At 35.3% G+C, this 25,067-nt stretch overlaps 1 long non-coding RNA gene across 1 annotated transcript in view; it reads left to right on the forward strand.

Moving 5' to 3' along the window:
• Positions 1–25,067, forward strand: part of LOC112135559 (uncharacterized) — an 84,350-nt gene that overhangs the window by 4,437 nt on the left and 54,846 nt on the right. The window contains exons 2-6 of the long non-coding RNA XR_002916826.2: positions 10,886–10,999; positions 12,660–12,780; positions 13,802–13,917; positions 19,488–19,628; positions 19,969–20,276. This is a non-coding gene — a long non-coding RNA (uncharacterized LOC112135559). The remainder of the gene's footprint in view (positions 1–10,885; positions 11,000–12,659; positions 12,781–13,801; positions 13,918–19,487; positions 19,629–19,968; positions 20,277–25,067) is intronic.

The following is a 25,067-nucleotide window of genomic DNA, read 5'->3' on the forward strand; positions in this document are numbered from 1 at the left end:
CTGAGGAGGGGGGATCATGAGGTCAGGAGTTTGAGACCAGCCTGACCAGCATGGTGAAACCCCATCTCTACTAAAAATACAAAAAATTAGCCGGGCATGGTGGCACATGCCTGTAGTCCCAGATACTCGGGAGGCTGAGGCAGGAGAATTGTTTGAATCTGTCAGGCGGAGGTTGCAGTGAGCCAAGATCATGCCACCGCACTCCAGCCTGGGCAACAGAGTGAGACTCCATCTCAAAAAAAAAAAAAAAAAAACCTCTCATCATGTCAAAACTAGTCTCAATACATCCCTTTGTTTTTAATTTTAGCCTATTCTCTGGAAGTAAATATGAAATGGGGCAAAGTGTATACAATAAGAATTCTTGAAACTACAAAAATATCTCACAAAGTTTCAGCATACACAAATGTTAAATAAATTTTAGTCATTATTTTTCATCATTATCAACAGTATTAACAGCAGCAAAATACCCTAAAGGCTGTTAGGTAGTCTTATCAAATAGTCTATGGTTTAGCAACTTTGAGTACAGTTATCTATTCTCAAATGATTCAATATGAACTTTTAACTTATAAGGCTACAAGTTAAGGGAAGAATGTCTTTAATAATCACATAAAACAAGACAGAAAGGGACACTATAAAAAATTATAAGACATAAAAGAATAATGCATACAATTATTTAGGCTGATCATGATTTGAACATGTTTCCTTTAACCTTACGAAAAAGTCCATTGAAAATAAGAGATAGTCCCAACTCTTGACCTCCCTCACACAAAATATCTATCAAAAGATCCGGATGTCTTCCCCATCCTCATTCACGTACTTGACACTCCGTCTTTCTGTGAGGCAGGTGCGTGTCACTCAAACTGTTTGTTCTGTTGATATAAACAAACAGAACCAGTTAAACTGATTTTCCTCAAGCAATCTCTTCAGAAAGAAAGATTAGATTCAATTACTCAAACTGAACCAGGTACCCAATGGCCACCAGTCATCTGAGTCTACGACAAAGGTACCGTCAATCTGTATCCTCCTATTCGTGCAGATTCCACGTGTAGGGTAAAAAATAAATCACTTTTTTTTCCGGAGGTACCATGTGTACCCTTGAGATTGCAGTTTGTGAGTGGAGTTTGGATAAGAGCGTGCATTCCTCCTAAGAATACGGTGACTTCACTTTAGAAGTAGCTATAGAGACCTTCCAGTATTTAAGAAAATAGCACCAATAGGCCATGTAGCCCTCAGGTGACTATAGAGATTGCTCTAAAGTAAGGTTACCATTGGTTACTCAGATTACTTCTTGGAGGGAAAACTAATGTATTATTTTTGTGTGCTTTTCAAATAGTTATTCCAATGGATATCGTTTAGTGTCCTAATAGAGGTCATTCAATTAGAAAAACTGATCAAAATTTGTTTCTGACTCTTGATGAAGCAACCAATGACAACACCTTAGCCCTGAAATACATGAAGGTCAGGTTCACTGTCCAGGGTTGTTATGGATGATTAAATTACCCTAGACTTTCTTCCTGCAAACGAGCTTTGTGCAATAACTAAGATGTCCTTCTGTACCTGGATTAATGCCATAGGCCAAATGAAAATGTCGATGTGGGCTCTTAGGGAGAAATCTACATGGATTTCTAAGTTATACCCTAATAATTTCAACTCATTCAACTTGTTGATTTCAGGACCCTAGGAAGCATTGTTGAGGTCAGCACTATAGGTTGACTTCATTCTGCTATGTGAATCACTGTCAATATAAGCCTTTCAATACTACAGGAGACAAAACGAAATGATTTATTTTCACCGTATACTGCTCAGATTCATTAGAGTGGTCAAGGAAGCATCATACTCACAGAAAAATTTGTTAGAAGCAAAGACAATGTAGGAATGAGGAGTATATGTTTTGACAATTTTTCACAAGTTCCTCACATTTCTGTATTTCTTACAAGCAAAGACACTGCCTCATTTTGTTCTGTCTTATCTTTTCAAGGATGTTTGTACAGCAAATAGCTTTGGAAGACAGCAATAATATCTCCCTCCAGAGACAAGTGTAGGTTTGTTTAATGTACAACATAGTAAAGATGACATTCCATGCTAGGCAATGACCAGGCAGTTTCACTGTCTATCATCAAGGATTTGAGTTCTCTAAGCTTGGGTCCTTTTCCTATAAACACATATCACATTTCTACATAGCAGGTAGTCTTTTTGTTTGTAACATTCCATGGAATTTGAGGCTCTGAGAACCAACACAACTGCTGATACTCTACATGCTCCTATTGCAATAAGTAACAAAGCTCTTTCTCTCTGACCCAGGAGTCTTACGTATTCTGCCTTCTGCCATAAAACTGTGGCTATTAAGTTTTTAGTTTGCAAATAACATAAAATCTCAGACCCTTCGGAGTTTTTGACAGAGGGTAGGCATAATCATAGTAGTAAATATTTTTATTTTTCTACTATATTTATATCTTGTACTTTTTGTGATAGTGACTGTATTTGTAGTGAGCATGAAAAATTACACTTATAATATTCAATGTCAAATGTGGAAGCTGACTCTTCATGAGATCAACATGTTTAGTTTTTTTCAATCTCAATGGGAAAATGGTTGTGTTTATCAATTGTGACTATTTTCTACTAGTCTTAAAACAAATAGGTCAAGAGTATGGGTCACTTACTAGGAGCAGATTTATAAGAAAACATAATACCTGTAAATACAAAAATGACTTTTTTTAACAAAACGTGTGTATTTGTAAAATGGACTAAGTTTATGCTGAGGCAACAAATAATCCTAAAATTCTTGTGACATAACACAAAGTTTATTTCTCAGTCACACAAATTCTGCTGACAACTTGCTAGCACAGATGCACGGATACAATACATCCAGGCTGCTAGATCATGGCTCTCCATTTTTGCCTTCACACTCAACTTCAGAAGAGGAAGAGACTGTTGGAATGTTGCACAAACTTTTTCACTGCCTCAACATGAAAGTGACACGTGACAGTAACTCTCAGACTCCATTGACTAGCTATAGTCACATGACCCCACCAAATCACAAGGGGAATGTGAAGTGTCATCTCATATGTAGAAGGAAGATAGTAGTTATTAATTTTCTGTAAAAATTTAAAACAATTACCTTTGTATCTCATCAAATGAAAGTCATGTTTTGGTCACTACTGGTTCCCAATGTCTATATGAGAAAGTCAATAAATATGACCAAAAACACCTTCACTTCAGCTAGAATAATCACCTGGTTGTTTCTCAGGTGAATGAGCTGCACGCATTGTGAAAAATCACTCTTACATTTATCTTTCTATGAGATCATCTAACAAACAATGCTAATTCTCAGCTTCAGTAAATTTGGATAGTTATTTAAGAAGTAGTTTTACGTATACTTTATTATCTAATTTAGCTCTCCTAAAATCCTACAAATTAGATTGTTATAATTATTTCTATTTTTTAAATCAGGAAAAGTAGTTAAGGAGAGGTCAAATGATCTGTTCAGAGATTCAAAGCCAGGGCTTTGGGGAATCCAGGCAGTTTAGCTCTTGAGACCAAACTCTTCACTACCTCAGTATACTACCTTCTTACAATATTCACATATTACTACAGCACGCATTTGATAGGATTACCAAATCATCAATATCTCTTAGAATGGTACAAGGACAGTCTCACTGTAAAACAAAATGATGATCTGGTCTCAAGTATGTAGACAGACTTAAGTTTAGTAAAACCCAGAATAGGAGGGTACTTTGAGAGTGAAGAAAGTTGAAGACATTTTGTCAATCTAAGCTACTTTTTTGCTTTATTCTACTTCAAAATTTGCATTGGGAAGACTGATGACAGACACTTTGGGGTCTTGATTATATGACTTTGTTTTATATCCAGAGTATACACAATCCCTATCGATGTTTCACAACCATTCTTTTAGAACATAATTAGGAAAGGCATGATTATATTTGGGGTAATAATCATAAATTGGTGGATTTCAATGGAAGCAGTGTTTAAATTTTACTAACATTAAAAATTTAGCATAATATATTGGATATCTCTATGTTAAACAACAATTTTAGAACATATCGTATTTTATCAGTACAATTGTATGTTGATTATCTGACTTAGGATTTAAAATATCTGGTTAGAAAGGTAGAATATTCTTTGTTACTACCAAATAGGGATGAAAAAAACTGTGGCAGGTGTTAAATGGCCTTATTTATTTTTAACACAAATTAATCTCGGGAGGCTGAGGCAGGAGAATGGCGTGAACCCGGGAGGTGGAGCTTGCAGTGAGCAGAGATCGCGCCACTGCACTCCAGCCTGAGCAACAGGGCGAGACTCTGCCTCAAAAAAAAAAAAAAAAAAAAAAAAAATTCATATGAGCTATTTATTCAGGCTGGGTGACGAGGAGTGAAATAAGATATATTTTAGATATTAAAGAGTGTACAAGAAGTGAAATAAGATGTATCTTAGATATTAAAGAATGTTCTATCTACAAGATGGAACAGTGAGTTGGTAATGAAACTAAACTGATCAAATATAATTTGATTAAGATTCTATTAGGATAGTATTTTGATGCTTTGGTTCTGACCTAGTTCAATTAATTATGAACACAAAGAGAAGTTACAATTTAAATTGATTTCGCTCATGGTTCAATTCATAGTTAATATTTTGAAACAACTAAGTACATTCAAGGGCTTATTCCAGTTTTAGATTCGAGATTTGGTTGTGAGCAAGTTGTTAATGAAATTGGAGCATACTTAGGAAGGAAACGGAAGAACATAGTACAGTTATATTTTGAGAAGTTACATTTCTATCTTATTTAATCTTTAAAAGTCTGTGAAATACTTGTCATTATCTCCACATTACAGGTAAGTAAACTTAAAGCATTATCTTCATTAGGTAACCTTTCCAATAGTCACCAAATAGAAAAAGTAAAACTTAGAATTTCTCGGATTTTATGACTTGGATTCCCATTTACATTTGATAACCAGTGTATGCATTTCATGTGTGAGATAGTGTGGCCATTCTACATGGGCAACTATTTCTGATTAACTTTCTATTTGTTTTCTCTTAGTGACTGTGTAAAACTTCTGTGTTTCATCTACCCAAATAAGGCAGAGTAAAGTGTTGTCAAGAAACTTCTTCGTAAAAATATAATTTAGTTTACAATTTTAATAGCACATTAAACTATTTTCTGTGACAATACTCACATATGTATATGCCGGTAAACTCTTTGCAATCACATCTGTTAGCTTTCATATAAATATGGCCCCTATGTTATAGAAGATTCCTAAAGTCCTGAGGGAAAATTAGTTCAAAGTTATGTAAAAGTGATTTAGAACAAGAAAGGAGTATAGAATCCACAATTCTACACCTGGATTCAGGAGAATTGCCATTCAGATTCAGTACCGACCCTGACTCAGGAGTTTTGTTTTGATATTAAGAGAGCTTTTTTTGTATCACCAATATCTTTTCAAGCTAGGGTGTTATTGCATTTTTCAAAAAATTACAAACTAATAAAATCTAAGGGAATTCGCCAGATTTCTAGAGAGTTTAAATTCCACGCATGCAAACTGTCAGCTTTAAGTAAGTCATGCAAAACTCTATTTAAATGAGTCAGCCTTTCCCTGAATATGGAAAATGGGAAATGTTATTTGGTAGTTAAAATAAAATGGTTTGAATGGAGAGGAATAGATTAAACCTGCTCACAGTCACTGAGCAGAGATAATAAGAGAGGATTTGAAAGTGGAAATAGTCATTTATGATGGGCTTTGCTGTTAACACACTAGCAAGTGTGAATGCTTTAGAGAGCATGGGTGAAACCAATAAGCATGCCTCCATCCTTGTAAATGAAGCATTCACTGGAGGTTCCTTCCTGCTAGAATTTCATTCAGTTTGCTCTTGACTTTCATTTGCCAACCAGCCCACAAGGGACACAAAATAGAAATACGTCAGTGAATTCAAAGGGGGAAACCCTGTGGAAAAGGTCCCCTGAAGAGATCTTAGCAGGGTGATTCCTAATTGACTACCAAGATTCATACAAAATTGAATACCCATTATTTCCTTCTCCTGCCTAATTGCCCTGGCCAGAACTTCCAACACTATGTTGAATAGGAGTGGTGAGAGAGGGCATCCCTGTCTTGTGCCAGTTTTCAAAGGGAATGCTTCCAGTTTTTGCCCATTCAATATGATATTGGCTGTGGGTTTGTCATAGATAGCTCTTATTATTTTGAGATACGTCCCATCAAAAAAAAAAAAAAAAAAAGAGAGCAAAAAATAAATAAATAAATAAAATTAAAAAATAAAAAATAAAATTATACATTTAAATTATAAATTATCATCCCACAATTTTAATAAAGGTGTGTATATGTGTTTGTATATTTATATATTTAAACATATATGCATACACATGTTTAGAAAGACAAGAATATACACAATGTTAATGGTGGTAAATTTTAGGGGTTGGTTTCTTTGTGATTATCTGTGTGGTGAATGTGCTACTTTTGTAATAGAAAAAATAAATAAATGCACTACAAATATTTTCTTCAGTAAAAAAAAAAGATTCATACAAAAGAATGCTAAGGGCATATTATTTTAATTACGTGTGGCAGAGAGCTTAAGGGCACAGCTTAGGACTTACACAAAACAGGATTCCAGACCTGATTTGTGCCTTTCTAATTTTTGTGCTAGCTTTTATGGGCAAGTTAATTTCTTTGAGTCTCAGTTTCCTTGTTTGTAAAAGAGAACTAATTGTGGTACACATTCATCATGGATTGAATTAGGTCATAGATACAAAATGCTTGGCACAATACCTGGTCCACAGTAAGCTGTCAATAAATGTTACTTAAAAATCAAGACAAAAACAACTCTATCACAATTATATACTTTTTTGACTGTTTGCATATAGAAGTAATATATTGACAAGCATTCTAAATACTCAATATTGAGTAATATTTTTAAAAATCTTACTTTGCACCTGTGCTGAAGCCCTGAAGTCCCCAGACACCAAGATAAGACATATTCTAGGAAACATGTATGTAATTTGTCGGTAATTTATGGGATAGGTCCCATAAATTCAATCAAGTTTCCAGACCTCTGGACTTTTAATATCTTACCACTTGCAAAATATGGAACTTAACTGATAACTTCCCATACCACAATTCCCTCCCTAAACTCTCTTCTGGGGGGAGAAATCAGCTTGCAATTACCTTTTTTTTCTCATTCTCTTTAACTCTTTTAAGGTGGCTTTTTATGTAAAATGCTTTCCGTGACTAATAAATGTCCTCTTCTATGTGCACTAGTTAATTACTTCCCAAACATCTGTTGCTTTTCAAAAGAACATGTTCCACATGTTCTTAAAAATAGCTTTTCTTTCTACAAAATTTAGTTAAGGCATTCTGTGCAAAGTATCGTCCAATTGTTAGGCACCTATTATCTGTCAGGTATTTCTCTAATAATTTTCTTTAATCCTTTTAGCAACTCAGTGAGAGGGGGAATCTTATACCCATTTTCCGCATCAGGAAAAAAAAGAATCATAGAAATCAAATTATTGCTACATAAATTATACCTACATTTACCTCTGTATTTGTTTTAACTTTTTGGTGGGGAGAATGTTTTCTGATTTGACATCTGGATTGTGGAAACCATATGATGCAGTCCTACTATCTCCCTTTTAGAAAAAAAATTATAATGACCCCGTCACTATCAAAATAACTTTCCAAAATACTCATTAATTTTAGATTATGGAGCATCACCCCCCCCCCAGCAAAAGGCTCTATATACAGCAAGTAAGCATAGAAGACAAATTTAGTAAGCAAAATTCTAAGATAGTCTCCAAAATTCTGCCCCTCTGCTTAAATATCCCCAATATAATCCTCTTCCCTGGAGTGTGTATGAAATTTATAATTATAATGGGTCATTATGTCTGTGATCAGGTAATGTTATTTAGCAGAATGGAAATATCAGATTTAATTAATGTCCCTAATCAGTTGCCTTTGAGTTAATAAAATAGAGATTATCTTGGGTTGGCCTGATCTAATTAGATGAATCCTTAAAAGAAATCAGATGGATTCAAAGTGGGAGACTACTGCTGCTTGCACTGAAGAAGAAAACAGCTCTATTGTGAACTAAGTATGGATGGGGTCCCATGGCAAAGAACCAAGGATGGCCTCTAGTTGCTGAGGGCAGTCTCTCGCCAGTAGTTAACAAGGAAGTGTGTGACTTACTCTGATAACAGCAAGAAACTAAATTCTGACAACAACTACACAGCTTGGAAGTGGACCCTGAGCTTCCAATGAGATTACAGTCTTGACTGACACTTTGACTTCAGCCCAGTGAGACCATGAGTAGAGGATCCAGGACAGCTGTGCCTGGACTCCTAACCCATACAAATTGTGAAATAATAAGTATATATTATTTTAAGCCTCTAAATTTTTGGTAATTTGTTACACAGTACTAGAAAACTAGTAGATCAAGTTAAATGCCAAATACGGCATAGACAGTAAGTACTATAGAAGTCTGGCAAGGTAAAAATAAATCAATTTGGGGGATGGGAGGGATGGTTATACTGCTGCAGAAAAAGAGTCTTCAACTCAATAAAGATTGATGTTTCATGACAAAGTTTTCAATTCTGCTTTCCTTTGTAATATGTCATTTTCTTAGATTGGTTTCCCCAGAAGCCAAACCTAAGACAAGGATTCAAGTGCAAAAAATTCATTATGGAAATGCTCTGAGGAAAATCTGGGCAGAGGAAAGGAAAAAGCCAATTGCAATTTTAAAGGGGCAATTTCAGGCAAAATCTCAGAGATAGCTGAATCTCATATGAACATCCATGTTATAATTGTACCCTAAACTTTATCTTTACTTGAGACAAGGGTACAGGCATTGCCAACTCACTGTATGCAAGAGCAAATCAGAAAGCTGCCTCACTAATTTAAGAGCAGTCTTTGTAAGTCCTTGTAAGAGAGACACGGGTGTAGACAGTTAGAGAAAAAAACAAAAGAGGTGCATGATAATTTCCCAGAAATGTATAAAAGGAGGTGAGTGCATCTAGCTAATGTATGAGCAGTATATACTAAAATTACAAACCATTAAAAAGGTTACAAAAATTAACAGCTTAATAACTCTAGAGTACTGCTTATGAAACAAATTACAAACAATAAATTGATTAAGAAATTGAGTCTCTGAGTACTACTGTGACTGCCATTCATTAAATGACTACTAAGTTCCAGACACTATTTCATTTAATGCTTGGCACAACCTTATGACATTAGTTCTATTATAATCCTTATTTTATACTTAAGAAAAATTTTGAATCAGGGATATTTAACACCCTTAACTAGTGGACACTTTGTACATGAGTGAGCTAAAGTTTGAATGCTTTGAGTCAAATTGTGTTCCCATTCCATTACACTAAGCCACTATATCTTCTGTAGGCTTGAGTTGAGAGGTTGGCAAATTATGTAAAAATAACAATCATAAAAAGCGCTTACTGTGTGCCAGTCTTCCAAGTACTTTACATAGTTAATATAAAACTCAAGAGTGTATGCCTTTATCATCGTTTGGGGTGAGGTGTATCATATACTTTGGGCCTCACAATATACAACAATGAGAGACACTCTAATATCCTGGAAAGATTGTGCTTACAATTTATTTTTCTCCCATTCTCCTTTCCCTCATTTCATTTGCTTCCTTCCTATATTGATTTATTGTTTAACAAACTGGCATTGGGTAACAAATTTATGATGAACACCATGCTGGTATTTAATAAGGTACAAAAGATCATATAAAACCTGCCTCCTAGGAACCTACAATGTTTTACAGAAAATCAGATGAATGCGTAAATGCCTATAACATGAGGTACTATTCTATAGATATTCAAGGGTGAAAGAAATTGTATTTATTAGAAATTTTTTGACAGTTGAACTTGACTTTGAAATGGATTTCAGACTTGTTGCAAGGGAAGGAAAAACCACCTTAGGTGGAAGGAACAGTGTGAACAAATCTGTGAACACAGGAAGGAGTAGGTTTTCTGGTATTCAGGTAGTTCGATTTGTTTGTAGCAAAGAAAAAGTTAGGGGGAGGACAATGTAGATGGGAGCCAGGTGATGAACTCTAAATGCCAAATTAAGAAGTTTAGGTTTTAATTTTTGCTCACAGCTCAAAGTTCCAATTTCTTTTTTTTCTTTTCTCTTCTTTTTTTATTTGAGATGAAGTATTGCTCTTGTCACCCAGGTTGAAGTACAGTGGCACGATCTCAGCTCACTGAAACCTCCACTTCTCTGGGTTCAGGTGATTCGCCTGCCTCAGCCTCCCAAGTAGCTGGGATTACAGGCATCCACCGTCTCACCCAGCTAATTTTTGTATTTTTAGTAGAGATGGGGTTTTACCATGTTAGCTAGGCTAGTCTTGAACTCCTGATCTCAGGTGATCCGCCCACCTCGGCCTCCCAAAGTGCTGGGATTACAGGTGTGACAACATTCCAATTTCTAAAACTGTTTTGGGTAAGAAAACAATCAGATTTTGGAAAATACTTAATGTATATTTTTACTCAAGATAATGGTCCCGCCCTTAATGCAAAGCCAGAGGGATATTTTAAGAGATTTTGTGTTGGTTTTTTTTTTTTTTTTTTGGAGGTGGTCAGAGGCTGTTTGCTTTTTCACTGGATACCAGAGAAGAGGATAATGTGAGTTGAACCTCCTCTAAAATATTTTCTTACGGCCAAGGAACACCTGCCACAAGATTGTGTTTATTTTTTGTCTTTTTAATCTGCTTGCCTATTTTCAGTTAGAAAACAAAGCAACTAAAGGCACATTAAGTCTGAAAGCACTGTAATCCTCACCCGTCTCTTAGATCAGTATCACTTCTATTGAACAAGCTTAATTGTTTTTTGTTTCTATTTAAGGAGAGGGATAAAAACCTTATATATGAAACTTTCACTAATAACCTGAAACATCACCACAGAGACAGTAGGGTTATCCTGTTTGTTTAGACATCCACTTATTCACTTGCAATGCAGGTATGTAAAGTTGAGCACAGAAAATAACGAGCAAGTACTATTAGCTGTTTCCTTATTAGCCAACAGATGTAAATCTCAAATTGAACAGCATCATGTCAAAGGAAAAAGTACCCTATAAGAATGAGTTTTTGAATGTCTTCCAGGCTGCAATTAAGCAACCCAATGTTTCCTTCATTCAGAAGTTCTACCACTAGCAACTGTTAGCCACCCTATGCCTCTAAATGCACATAGATAGGGCGGACGTATAATTTATTTTACGAAGAGGGATGGTTGTTATAAGAAAAGGAGAGAATATTAATAATATGGTAATGCAATCAGCATACATGTGAACCGTCAGGCAAACTGGGACATGCTATCACCCAATTTATATAGAAATCCAAAGAAGTCAGGGGATCAAGCATACATCCACACCCATCGCCAACTTTAGCAGTGGGTGTGGATTCTAACTTTAACCAATTCCTCAGAACTTGGGGGGAAAAAAAAAAAGCTCTGTAGTCTTGTTGGTGACAGAAGAGTGCGTGAGCACCCCAAATTCTCATTCTGGCCATAATTTACACTGGCCTAGGAAGGTGTTTGAATTTTACGGATAGATAACTTTTTCTTAAAATCTTAGCCCCAAGATCATATGACATTATTGTTCCAGGGAAGGAAAGAAAGAAATGGGACTTTACAGATTCCCTATCTTGAACACTTTCTTTGGGAACTATGTCCATCATGACCCCAAATATGGAAGTGACTCACTCATCTCAATTCCTTTTTCATGATAGTTATAGGATTTATGGGAAATGTGCCTTTGGTAATGATGGACCAAAACTACTTTCCAGGAAAGGCATCTGTGTTGGTCTCTCTCTCTCTCTGTCTCTCTCTCTCTCCCTCTCTCTTTGTATCTCCCAACATGTAGAATCTTTGGATGAAAAACTATGTATGGGCAGGCAAATTATATTTCAATTCTAGCTCTGCCACTTCCTAGCTGAGTGACTCTTGGTTGGATAGTTAACCTAGGTGGACATTAGTTTCTTCATCCCTTTATAACACTGCCTAAAAGCCAAGCGCTATGTTAAGTACTTTATATGGATTATATCATTCCAGTTGTCACAACAGACCTTTGGGGTAGCTATTATTATTTCCATTTTAGATGATAAAACAGATTATTATCTAACCTCTTCCCAGGCTTTATTTTTGTTTATGGTTTTAAATGTTTATATTTCCAAGTAATGTATAATTTCCAAAGGACAGATTTTGTCTGTTTAGGTCAATACAGGCACACATCATGTAATGCTCAGTAAATATTTGTTGAATGAAAGAGTGTATGAATGAATGCAAGAAAATTGCTAAAAGTGATGTAGCTATTCAGGATTGGAATTAGGAGTTAAACCCAAGTAATCTGAACCCATAATCTAGATGCTTAACTACTTCTTTACATTGTCTTCCTGGCTTATTGTGCCACTGTGAATATTAAGTGAAAAACTTCTTATACTAGGAACTCAATAGATATGACCTCACTTCTTTTCCTTCTTCTTAAATTTGTAGTCCTTGGATATGCTGGGGAAACAAGAGCTAAAAAACAGTCACCTTGTCTTGTCCAGCTCTCAAGGTGCTCACTCGTACTAGAGAATTCATTTACCGATTTACAATGGGTGAATATCTCTTTCCTTGGCAGGAAATATATTTGGAAAAAAACAAAAAACAAAACATGATCAGTTACTTGATGCAATCATGAGATGTGCTCCAGAAAAACTTATTAAGGAATTATTTCGTCAGAGTCAGTCTCTCTCAACAAGGTAAGCTACTTTTTCAATGTTTCTGATTAGAGTAGATCCTTGATGTTTATTATCAGTGTCACCATCATTAATGAAAATAGTATGAGAACATACAAAGATGCATAAGTGAGTAATGGTGTACCATTCTAACATTTCTAAGATGTGAATTTGGATCTTGCATGACAAGATCCAAATTCATGGTATTTGTAATGAATGGTATTTGATCCAGTATTCATGGTAAGACTTATAGCTATTGTAAAATAAGCAACCTAAGAATGTGAAAAAATTGGAACCCTTGTACATAGCTGGAGGGAGTGGCAAATAATGGAACCACTATGGGAAACAGTTTGACAGTTCCTCAAAAAGCTAAACACAGAATTACCATATGACCCAGCCATATGTTCCTAGATACATATAAAAAAATCTAAAACAGGGACTCAAACAGATATTTGTATGCTAATATTTATTGAGGTATTATTTACAATAGCCAAAAGCTGAAAAAAATCTTAAAAGTCCATCAAAAAAATTAATAGATAAACAAAATGTGATATATACATACAATGGAATATTATTCATCTATAAAGAGGAATGAAGCTCTGATACATGCTATAACCTGGATGAATCTTTAAAAATTATGCTGAGTGAAACAGGTCAGACACAAAAGAACAAATGTTGTATAATTCCATTTATATAAAATATGTAGAATAAGCAAATTCATAGAGGCAGAAAGGAGATTAAATCATGGGCTAAGAGAAGACAAAAACTGGAAGTTATTGCTTAATGAGTTATTAAATTTTTGTTTGGGGCAATAAAAGCTTTTGGAAATTGATAGTGGTGATGATTGCATGACATTGTGAATGTAATTAGTGCATCTAAATTGTATACTTGAAAAGTGTCAAAATAGCAAATTTTATGTTTTGGATATTTTATTATAATTTTGAAAAGATAGAGAAAAATAACAAGGTGACTTTTTATTCTCTTCTAGTGCCAAATGTAGTAACTCTCACAAAATAATATAAAATAGGTTTTTTTTTAACAATAGAAAAAGAAGAGAATGTTTTCTGAAAAATGAAATTTTGGATAAATTTGAAGGGATGTTAGACTGTGGCAAAGGAAATGCATGACAAATCTTGGGAATAGAATAAGGGAAGAAACTTGGTGAGAGCTATTTTACTTCCAAATTTAAAGATTTGCAGACTTTTCAAGAGAGATTTCCGGTAAGTGTTATGAGTCAATTTTGGCACAAAACTTCCTGGAACTAATATCACTATCACGGTATTTCTCAGCATGAAAATAGGTCTCAAAGTCAACAATTTGGAGTATTTGGGGTTAAATTGATTATATAAGCCCAATAATAATAAGATTATGTAAGCCCAATAACAATAAAATTATTATTGCAGCTCTGCTCACACTGTTTAATATGCTAATGTACATTGTAAATTACCAAGAAAAAGATCCTGTCTTCAGCAGTTCCCAAATTTAATTTACCATAGAATTCATTTAAACATATTATCACTAAGACAAATGTTTATCCAAACTGCAGTCTTGTTGGGGCTGCCACACATCATGTCTACTCCCTTCTCAAATGAGAGGCCAAATGTGATAAACTACAGTTTTGATAAAAAATATTCATATCCCTCCCAGAATGAAGATTAATTTTCCCTATTCACCTGTTGTTAGGCATGCTCTTGTAACCTGCTCTGGCCAATAAAATCTGAGTGAAATTTCCTGGAAGAGCTTTGGAGAATCAATATGTGGTACTCATTTTTCTTCTACGAGATGAGAAATGTTCTATATCGAAGCTACTCCGTCAGCCAAAATAGTGATAGACATGTTCTGAATGGGGGAGAAAAATAAGGGCGAATATCAATGATTGGATAGGTACACTAGTAGACTGTATTACTGTTTAAAAATATTTTCTACTTTTCCCTGTAGAAGGATTACATTTCTCTTTCTCAATAATATCAAGCACGGTCATGGTGAAACGGGAAAAGTTCCCTTGTCCTCCTCGCAGGGTGTGCGATGAGGTGTGGCTCACTTCTTCAGCGCCCCGCTGCTCATACCTCTAGGGGAGCATGCAGACGGGGAAGCTGTGAGGCTCGATCCCGTGGCAGTGTCTAGGGGTGGATGTTTACAGCTGAAGCCCCAGTGGGTGTGTGTTACAGAGTGCTCTTTTAATTTGGCCATCCGTAGGTGGCTTGTGTTAGCTCAACCCCTGCCTTATTGCAAGGACAGAGGGCTTTCTGTATGCCGGGGTTCTTGCTTTGGTGTACCGGAAGAATCAGATCACGCGTGGGCTTGGAGAATGACTGCTAGGCTTTGTTGAGAGGAAGAAGCTCTCAGCAGATGGGGGAGCCAGAAGGGAGATGGTTTTCCCATGGAGTCTGGCTGCTTGGCTGCTGAATCATCTCTGACTGCCTCAGCCAAACTCCATGTCGTTCCACCACTCAAAGGCCTGTCAGCGTGCTGGCGTCTGTCATGTGCTCTTCTGCTGGCGTGCTCTCCGCAACGTCCAGCTGCTTGTGTCTTCTTCCACCAGTGTGTTTCTCTCGACGTCCAGCCATTTGTGTGTGTGCCCGTTAGGGTCTCGGGGTTTCACAGGCACAGGATAGGGGCGTGGCAGGCCAGGATTGTCTTGGGAAATGCAACATTTGGGCAGGAAAATAAAAAATGCCTGTCCTCACCTAGGTCCGTGGGCACAGGCACAAGAGGGAGCCCTAGGAAGGGATCACGCCCTTCCCCACTTCTGTGTCATTTAAAGGGACCATGCCCTTCCTTTCACAGCCCTTCCCTTCCCCTCCTCTGTATCAATGGGGCTTATTTGGCCAATTCCATGTGAGCAGAAGTAATGTGTATCCCACGTAGTGAGCCAACGTGTGGTGTGCTATACTTATTTTCTCTATCACACTGGTATTAGTCCAAATTGAGTCTATTCAGTAAGCTTGGATCTTAGATTAAAGATGACACAGAGAAGAGCTGCAGCCTCAATGTCTTACTCTGGTATGAGTAAGAAATGAATCATTATTATTTTAGACCACTAAAAGTTTGGAGTTATTTGTTACCTCAACATAGCCTGGCTTAGCCTGATTAATAGATTAGGAAACTCATCATAGGCTAATTAAGTATCCCATCTCCACAGACACTGCGAGTGTTCCAGGAATTAGGCTTATAGGTCAAGCCAGACTAACATCCTTTCCCAGAATTTTTTGAATTTGAAAAGTTGGTTTAAGTCTTTATTTTTTCTCTTTGTGTTTCAGTTTTACAGTTTCTATTTTTATGTTTTCAAACTCACTAATGTTTTCTTGTACAATCTCTAATTAGAGGTTAATTTCATCCAGTGAGATTTTTATTTATTAAATTAAAATTATTATTTTTATTAATAAATAAATTTAATTAATTTATTAATAAAATTTATTGAATTTATTAAATTCATTTATTAAATTTTACTCATTACAATTAATAAGATACCATATTTTTATTCTAGAATTTCCCTTTATTTCTCTTACCTTTATGTTGTTTTCTAAATAACTGAACATAATGTTTAGCTGTTTTAAAATGCAAATCTGCCTATTCCGTCGCCTCTGTTTTCTAGATCTGTATTTTTTTCCTACTTTTTCTTCTGGATATGAGTCACATTTTCTTGCTTCTTGAAATGGTTATTTTCACTGACTGCTGAACATAGCAATATATATTATACTGTTGGATGTTCCATTTAATTGTATTGTTTTAAAGAACGCGGGGCATTTTTCCATCAGGTAGTTAAAACATTTGCATATTGGCTCAATATTTTCAAGCTTGTTTTTAAGTTAAAAGAAATGCTAGTGAAGTCTTTACTTTGGATATAATTTAGCTACAGCACTAAGGCATGACATTTCTGTTACAGGAGAGGGGTCCCTATCCAGACCCCAAGAGAGGGTTCTTGGATCTTGCACAAGAAAGAATTCAGGGCGAGTCTGCAGTGCAAAGCAAAAGCAAGTTTATTAAGAAAGTAAAGTGGTGAAAGAACAGCTACTCCATAGATAGAGTAGGACGTTCCTGAAAGTGAGAGGAGGAATGCGTCCACCCTAGGTACAATGCTCGTAAATATATATAGGATAAAAAAAAAACAGCATACAGAGATGCACTCCTCTACAAAGGTTTGTGATAAAGGATTAATTTTCTTAATTGCTATATTTTGTAAGACTCGATATTATTATCTTTAAGGCAAAATTAGGAATGTCTTTGTTCTCAAGTTATCAGTATATCAGGACATTCCCAAGTCTGGGTCTGTTTAGTAAACATTATCAATCTGTTACCTTAAACATGAATATCGAGAGGCTGGGAATATCTAACTCTGGGAATGCAGCCCAGCAGATCCCAGCTTCATCTTCCTAGCCCTCACTCAAGATGGAGTCGCTCTGGTTTGAATGCCTCTTTAGGGTCTCTCCTGAATGCCCTTAGTATTCAATAATGACTGGCCATTTTACCAGGGTGAAATTCAAATGCTTTCAAGCTCTATGTGAGTTTCCGGAATTGTTAAGGTTTTATTGTACTTGGTTGTTTTTTGCCCAGCCTCATGGAGTTTCACAGTCAAGGCTTAAGGGGCCTCTCAGGGGGGCTGTTTTCCCCTATGGTTCTCTCTTTTCTAGAAATCTATTCTGCAAATTCTAGCTACCTCATTTTCTCTGAACTCTTATTCTGTCTCCTCAACTCAATGAGACTGCCATTTTCTGGTTAGGATGGCTCTCACTGCATCACTGTCCAGATATTGCTTCCGGGCAAAAATCTGTGTCAAATTTAAGGCTCATCTTGTTTTCTTTCCTACTCTCAGTAAACACAGTTTTGTACTACATGCCATCTACTGTCTGAAAACAACTTTTAAAAAATATATAGTGACTTATGTGTTTTAAATTTTTTACAGCATAAGTCCAGTCCAACTTATTCCATGGTGGCTGAGAATAGAATTCCCATCATTACTGTTGCTTCTTTTATGAGTTACAAAAGTGGGATGCATTTTGTTCTGGTAGCTTTAACAGCTATCCATATTGGTATTGTTTCTGACATTGCCCTGCTGTTGGTGCTGCTCTTAGAAGACTAAGTATTTTAGGAAATTCCATTATAATTTCTAGACAAAGTTTGTGTTGCTTAGTAAATTCTCTTCATTATAAATTATTTTAGAGATACGGGTGCTTTAAACAAACTTTCCTCTGTAGGTTTTACATATTAATATTAGTTACTATTTATTGGGTACCTGGGTACCTGTTATGTGTCCCATTTATATCAGTGATCTCTAATTTACCTGATAGCTTGTATATTAAAGGAGGTATTATTTATTTCACTGCAGAGATGGAAAATGTTTTATTTAAACCATTAAATTAATTTAGACAGCTTACCAAGCTAGTAAGACAAGGAGCTATAATCTGAACTCAAGGCTTTCTGTCTCTTTTTCTAGCATGGCATAAAAAAGAAAATCTAGGCCAGGCACTAAAGATACCAGTCCTGTCTTCCATTGATACTCCAAGTGAGATCTGTAGAGGGCTTCTGATTTGAGACTTAATTTTCCACAATGGAATGAGAATCTCACTTTAAATGTAAATGAACAAAGCTTCTAAGAGGATCATTATAGTCCTAGTGACAATTTGCATGGCAAAACTTTCTCAATGAAGGAATCAGTGAACTATTAATAGTATTATTTTTTAAATATACTGTGGCAAGCTACTTATATCATCATAAACCAGCAACATTTCATGGAATGGTTAAACTTGGAGTGTACTGTCCTATACTGTCTGGCTTCATAAAACTCAATGAGTCCTACAACTTTCCTAAATAACAGTTCTTCAACTGAAAATAAGAGACTTGAACAAGAATTCCTTGAACATCTTTTTCAGCTCTTAGCATCATTTAATGGAAATAAGTTATATAGGAATTAACATAGATGACATACAGTGGCAAACTAAGAAAATTAATACATGTCTTTCATTTTTCACATTATAGTACTGAGAAGTGTCTGGAAAAATTATATATATATAAAAATTATATATATATAATTAAATAGCCATAGGATTATATATATATATATCCTATTTAAAACATTAGGAGACCAGATCTTTACATAGCATGTCATTTAAACACACAGGCTTTGTTGACAGATTAACCTAAATTCACATCCTGTTTACCACTTACTAGTTACATGGACTTAAGCAATTTCCTTAATTTCTGAGTTTCAGTTTAAATTATTGGAGAATAGGGGACATTAATGCCTAGCTCCCAGAATTTTTGTGATTATTGAGTATGAATATAAAGAGTTTAGCTCATGATGTGTCACGGTATAACCAATCAAACATAGTATTGATTATTAAATCAATGAGGTGCGTGTGTATTACCTTGGTGTCACATAGCCCTTTTACCTTACCCATGTTATATTACTCATATACTGCCAGCTTAAATAAATATAATAATTAAATAGTTATGTTTTATTCACAGAATTACCCTGTAAGCTCCTTCAGAGCAGGTAACATGGCTTAGAAAAAAATGTGCAGAGTTTATGTACAATTACTGTGATTGAATAAGCAGGTTAATTAGCATCCTAAATTTATAACAATATACTAAGTTTTACTGAACAACACAATAGTGCCACATTCATGGGTAATTACATATCACCTAGGCACAGCATAGTACCTTAGAGAATAATTTGAATGTTGGATACAAAAACTCATTTTTTTATTAATTTTTATTTCTGCCTGTATTAGTTTGCTCGGGCTGCCATAACAAAATGCCACGGACTGTGTGGCTTAAACAACAGAGATTAATTTTCTCACATCTCTGGAGGCTACAAGCTCAAGGTGTTGGCAGGTCTGGTTTCTCCGAAAGCCTCTCTTCCTGGTTTGCAGGTAACTGACTTCTCAGTATGTCTTCACCTGGTTTTTCCTGTGTGTGTGCCTATACCTGATGTCTCTTTGAGTGTTCAGATTTCCTTTTCTTATAAGGACACCAGTTAGATTGGATTAGAGCTCACCCTAACAGCTTTATTTTTAACTTAATCACCTCTTTAAAGATCTTACCTCTAAATATGGTTAGATTCTGCAGCATGAGGGGTTACAACTTCAACATATGAATATTGGGGAACACAGTTCAACTCATAACACTGCGCTTTTCTTCGTCTTGAATAAACTTGTTGATTAGCTGTCGAAATTTGGATGAGTAACTTGCTGTTGTATCTTTCTGTGTTAGGTGCATCTGTGTGGGTGAGTATGTTTAAAACAAACACCTCAGGATATGTGATATGCTAAATGGAAAAGTAAGGAAAACATACAAGATTGCCATGTTTTTCATCGAGTCACTAGTGCAATTCCTCAGATTTCTGACAAGCTGCCTACATCCCTTGGGAAGGGAATTTGCAGTGAAGCTACTATAAAATTAGCATTTGATTGGAGATGTTTAAAAACTTCAGGAGAGTATCCATTTTACACTTGAAATTTTATGTCAAGAAATTTTGTTTCTCCCTGAGGAGCAAATCTCAAGTGATATTTGAAGTTGAGGTACGTTTAATCCTTTGCTTTTTTTTTCTTTTTCTTTCTTCCTTTTTTTTCTTTTGCCTTGAGTATGCACTGTGTTTCCAGCTGACAGATCTTTATGTCTCTTCTTTGGAATTGCATTTCACACAACCCCTGAATGACCACAGAGAGTCACCATGATTAATCAATGAAGGCCAGAAAAATGAAAGAGTAACCACTTATCCGTGCTCAGTTCCTTTGACGCAATACACATAGAGGGAGCTTGAGTTTTATGAGTTTGAAAGCTAAATTTGATTATAGGCTGAACTTTTTAATATATAGAGCTGCTTCATCTTTGCATTTAGACCTCTGCTCACGCAGAAATTTGTTCAAAGCATATGCAAAGAACTAATCAGAATTAATAATGGATCTAGAAAAATTTATTTTTAGAGAGAAACTGTATTTATGGAGTCTTCGGTGCATGGAAATATTGGCTAACAAGTTATGGCTGTCTCAGTGACAGAGATTCAACTATTGGTGATTTTGGATTTTAACAAATAAAAATAAAAATATTTGCTCACTTCTGAAATGTTTAAACCGGTTTTCTAATTCCTGTAAATGGAGTAAATGTAATTCCTATAAATGAGCAGACCTATACTTAAAATTTTCTTTCTGAATTCTCCAGAATAATTAAGTTAGCTATCAGCAATTATAGAATAGAAAGACAGGATTTATTTCTACCATATGCATAGATTCCTTCTTCTTTGGTTGTGATTACTGATGTATCTTTCTTTATCTATTTGTGATAGCCTTTTATGACAGCTGTTGCCCATCATTAGATGCCAGCTGAATTCTTCTATGTATATAATGGTGCTAGCTTTTATAGAGCTTTTAGAAGAGTTTTATTAATGGATTATAGTGAAGTTGAAGGAAGGTTATTTGTTTAAGCTTTCACTTCATCAGAGGTGGTCTAACAACACCAAGTTTGAGTGCAGCTTGAATTATAAACTTAATATTTGGGCCTCATTTTGATCAAATGTTCTTTCACACTTAGTTTCAAGATTGTGTTCTTTATTAGCTTCTCAAACTGTGATACTAAACAATTCTGTGAAAAACCTGAAATAGGAGTTATTCACTTTTAATCAAGTGAGAAACCATTTGGAAGAGTCTTACAGAGCCATGAAACTCCTCTTCAGCAAAACGCATGTAGGTACTTACATGTATGCTTTCGCATGCAAGTTCAGTGTAATGGATCCTTTGATGCTCTTTTGCCAATCTCGAGTTTAAAAAAAATGTAATCCTTGCTAATAATTTTGCCCTAAGAATTTTCTGGGATCATTTCTTCGGCCTGGTTTATGTAATCTCAAGAAGATTAGTGTTTCTGCTAATATTTTGTTTAAAAGTAATAACACTTACCCATAATAATGAGCACACTATCTAATCTCCATTTTAAGTCAAGAACAAAAAATTTTGCTTTGAAATCATTGCGATAAAAGCCCTAGACCCAGATCATTAAGTCTAGTTAAGTCAAGAATATTTATTATAAAAATAATCACATAAAAAACTGAATATTGACTTTATGCACCTCAGAATAAAAGTATATAACTTCCAATTAAATTATTATATGCTGGTAAGTTGTGATTTATATATTGATATGCCTATGGTATGGGTTAATGGTAATCAGACAATTATATATTATTGTACATCAAATACCTATTTTATATCAAGAATTGATCCAGTTACTGAGAAAAGTAAATACATATTTGACATGAATCTAAGGATTTATGAATATTGCAATCAAGATAATACATAAACCAATTAGAGAATTATTACGCATACCAAGTTGTGGAGTATTTAGAAAAATCTTTTTGAAAAAGGGTATTACAAATAAAATATTTTGTTATAGATGACATTTGGATAGAGTCAGGGAGGAAGCATTTTGGTTTATAGCAATTTTTGCTGAAACAAATAAGGATACACATTCATTGTGTTAATCATTTATATCTACCATGTACACCTGCCTCTTGCTGCCAAGTTTGCACCCTAACGAATGTACCTTAGATTGTAAAATAGTCTTCATTTTATACGATTTGTTCACATAAATATTTCCAGTCGAAATAAGATCTTGATTATAAACAATTATTTACTTGTATTAATCTGTTTGTGCTGACATAACAAAATATCACAGACTAGGTGGCTTAATTAAACAAGATAAATATATTTTTTTTTCACAGTTCTGGAGGATAAGAAGTCCAAGTTCTAGGTGCCGGCAGAGTCAGTGTCTGATGCGGCCTCTTGACTTGGGTTGTAGACACTGTCGTTTTGCCTTGTGCTCCTTATGCTCACATGGAGTCTTTATACATGCACAAAGAAAGAGTTCAAGCCCTCTGATCTTTTCTCATAAGGATACTAATCCTATGGATCAGGGTCCCACCCTTATCACCTTATTTAATCTTAATTACTTCCTTAGATGCCCTATCTCCAAATACACACACGCTGAAAGCTAAGACTTCAACATATGAATTCTGAGGGAAAAACATTCAGCCCATAACACTGCTTTTAAGCAAATAATAATAGAAGGGATAAGACAGAGATAAAGAGATAGAAAATGTACAAAACATTAAAAGATATGGAGAAGAGTAGAAGTACTAAACTTCTATTTCTCCCAAAGTAGAGAAACAAAATGTAAACTGGACGGAGGGAAATAATTAAAAACAACAACTCTATATCTGGAAATGATAACAACCTACAACTAAATAACTTTTAGATTAAGCAAGAAATCATAAAAGGAATTTAAAATAGGAATCAACAATGTCTGACCTAATTAGTTAAGAGAAAAATATAATAAAACAACACTTTACATCATTTTATACTTACATAACAGTCCAAAATAGAAAGTCATATAATTTTAAGTGCTAGCAAGCATATAGGTAGATTGAAGAGTATACATTCATACAAAAATTCCATAGATTAATTGAGCAGAACTTAGTACACCTAATGACAGAAATTTTCATTGCTGAATATTTATCACCTCCTTTCACACAGATTTAAAAAGTAATGAAATAGCTAGTGCTTCTTGCTTTTATTTTTGATAGTAGGACACTGTGGCACCTTATGCATATTCATAAAGAAAATAGACTAGTAAAATGAGGTGGATACATGCCATGGAATACATTGTAATAGTTATGAACAGTAAATCAGATGTATCAGCCAACATGAATATATCTTTAAAATATAAGATACCTAACACATTCTATGTAAATCAAAAACATATGTAAATAAAAAATAATGTTTTTAACTCTTATATTATTTATTTTTTTATTATACTTTAAGTTCTAGGATACATGTGCACAATGTGCAGTTTTGTTACGTATGTATACATGTGCCATGCTGGTGTGCTGCACCCATTAAATTATCATTTACATTAGGCATATCTCCTAATGCTATCCCTCCCCCCTCCCCCCACCCCACAACAGGCCCCAGTGTGTGATGTTTCTCACCCTGTGTCCAAGTGTTCTCATTGTTCAATTCCCACCTATGAGTGAGAAGATGCGGTGTTTGGTTTTTTTGTCCTTGCGATAGTTTGCTGAAAATGATGGTTTCCAGCTTCATCCATGTCCCTACAAAGGACATGAACTCATCATTTTTTATGGCTGCATAGTATTCCATGGTGTATATGTGCCACATTTTCTTAATCCAGTCTATCATTCATGGACATTTGGGTTGGTTCCAAGTCTTTGCTATTGTGAATAGTGCCGCAGTAAACACAAGTGTGCATGTGTCTTTATAGCAGCATAATTTATAGTCCTTTGGGTATATACCCAGTAATGGGATGGCTGGGTCAAATGGTCTTTCTTGTTCTAGATCCCTGAGGAATCGCCACACTGTCTTCCACAATGGTTGAACTAGTTTACAGTCCCACCAACAGTGTAAAAGTGTTCCTATTTCTCCACATCCTCTCCAGCACTTGTTGTTTCCTGACTTTTTAATGATCGCCATTCTAACTGGTGTGAGATGGTATCTCATTGTGGTTTTGATTTGCATTTCTCTGATGGCCAGTGATGATGAGCATTTTTTCATGTGTCTGCTGGCTGCATAAATGTCTTCTTTTGAGAAGAGTCTGTTCATATCCTTCGCCCACTTGTTGATGGAGTTGTTTGATTTTTTTCTTGTAAATTTGTTTGAGTTCTTTGTAGATTCTTGATATTAGCCCTTTGTCAGATGAGTAGATTGCAAAAATTTTCTCCCATTCTGTAGGTTGCCTTTTCACTCTGATGGTAGTTTCTTTTGCTGTGCAGAAGCTCTTGAGTTTAATTAGATCCCATTTGTCAATTTTGGCTTTTGTTGCCATTGGTTTTGGTGTTTTAGACATGAAGTCCTTGCCCATGCCTATGTCCTGAATGGTATTGCCTAGGTTTTCTTCTAGGGTTTTTATGGTTTTAGGTCCAACATTTAAGTCTTTAATCCATCTTGAATTAATTTTTGTATAAGGTGTAAGGAAGGGATCCAGTTTCAGCTTTCTACATATGGCTAGCCAGTTTTCCCAGCACCATTTATTAAATAGGGAATCCTTTCCCCATTGCTTGTTTTTGTCAGGTTTGTCAAAGATCAGATGGTTGTAGATGTGTGGTATTATTTCTGAGGGCTCTGTTCTGTTCCATTGGTCTGTATGTCTGTTTTGGTACCAGTACCATGCTGTTTTGGTTACTGTAGCCTTGTAGTATAGTTTGAAGTCAGGTAGTGTGATGCCTCCAGCTTTGTTCTTTTGGCTTAGGATTGACTTGGCAATGTAGGTTCTTTTTTGGTTCCATATGAACTTTAAAGTAGTTTTGTCCA

This window comes from Pongo abelii, chromosome 9 (assembly GCF_028885655.2).
Source record: "Pongo abelii isolate AG06213 chromosome 9, NHGRI_mPonAbe1-v2.0_pri, whole genome shotgun sequence".
Classification (NCBI taxonomy): Eukaryota; Metazoa; Chordata; class Mammalia; order Primates; family Hominidae; genus Pongo; species Pongo abelii.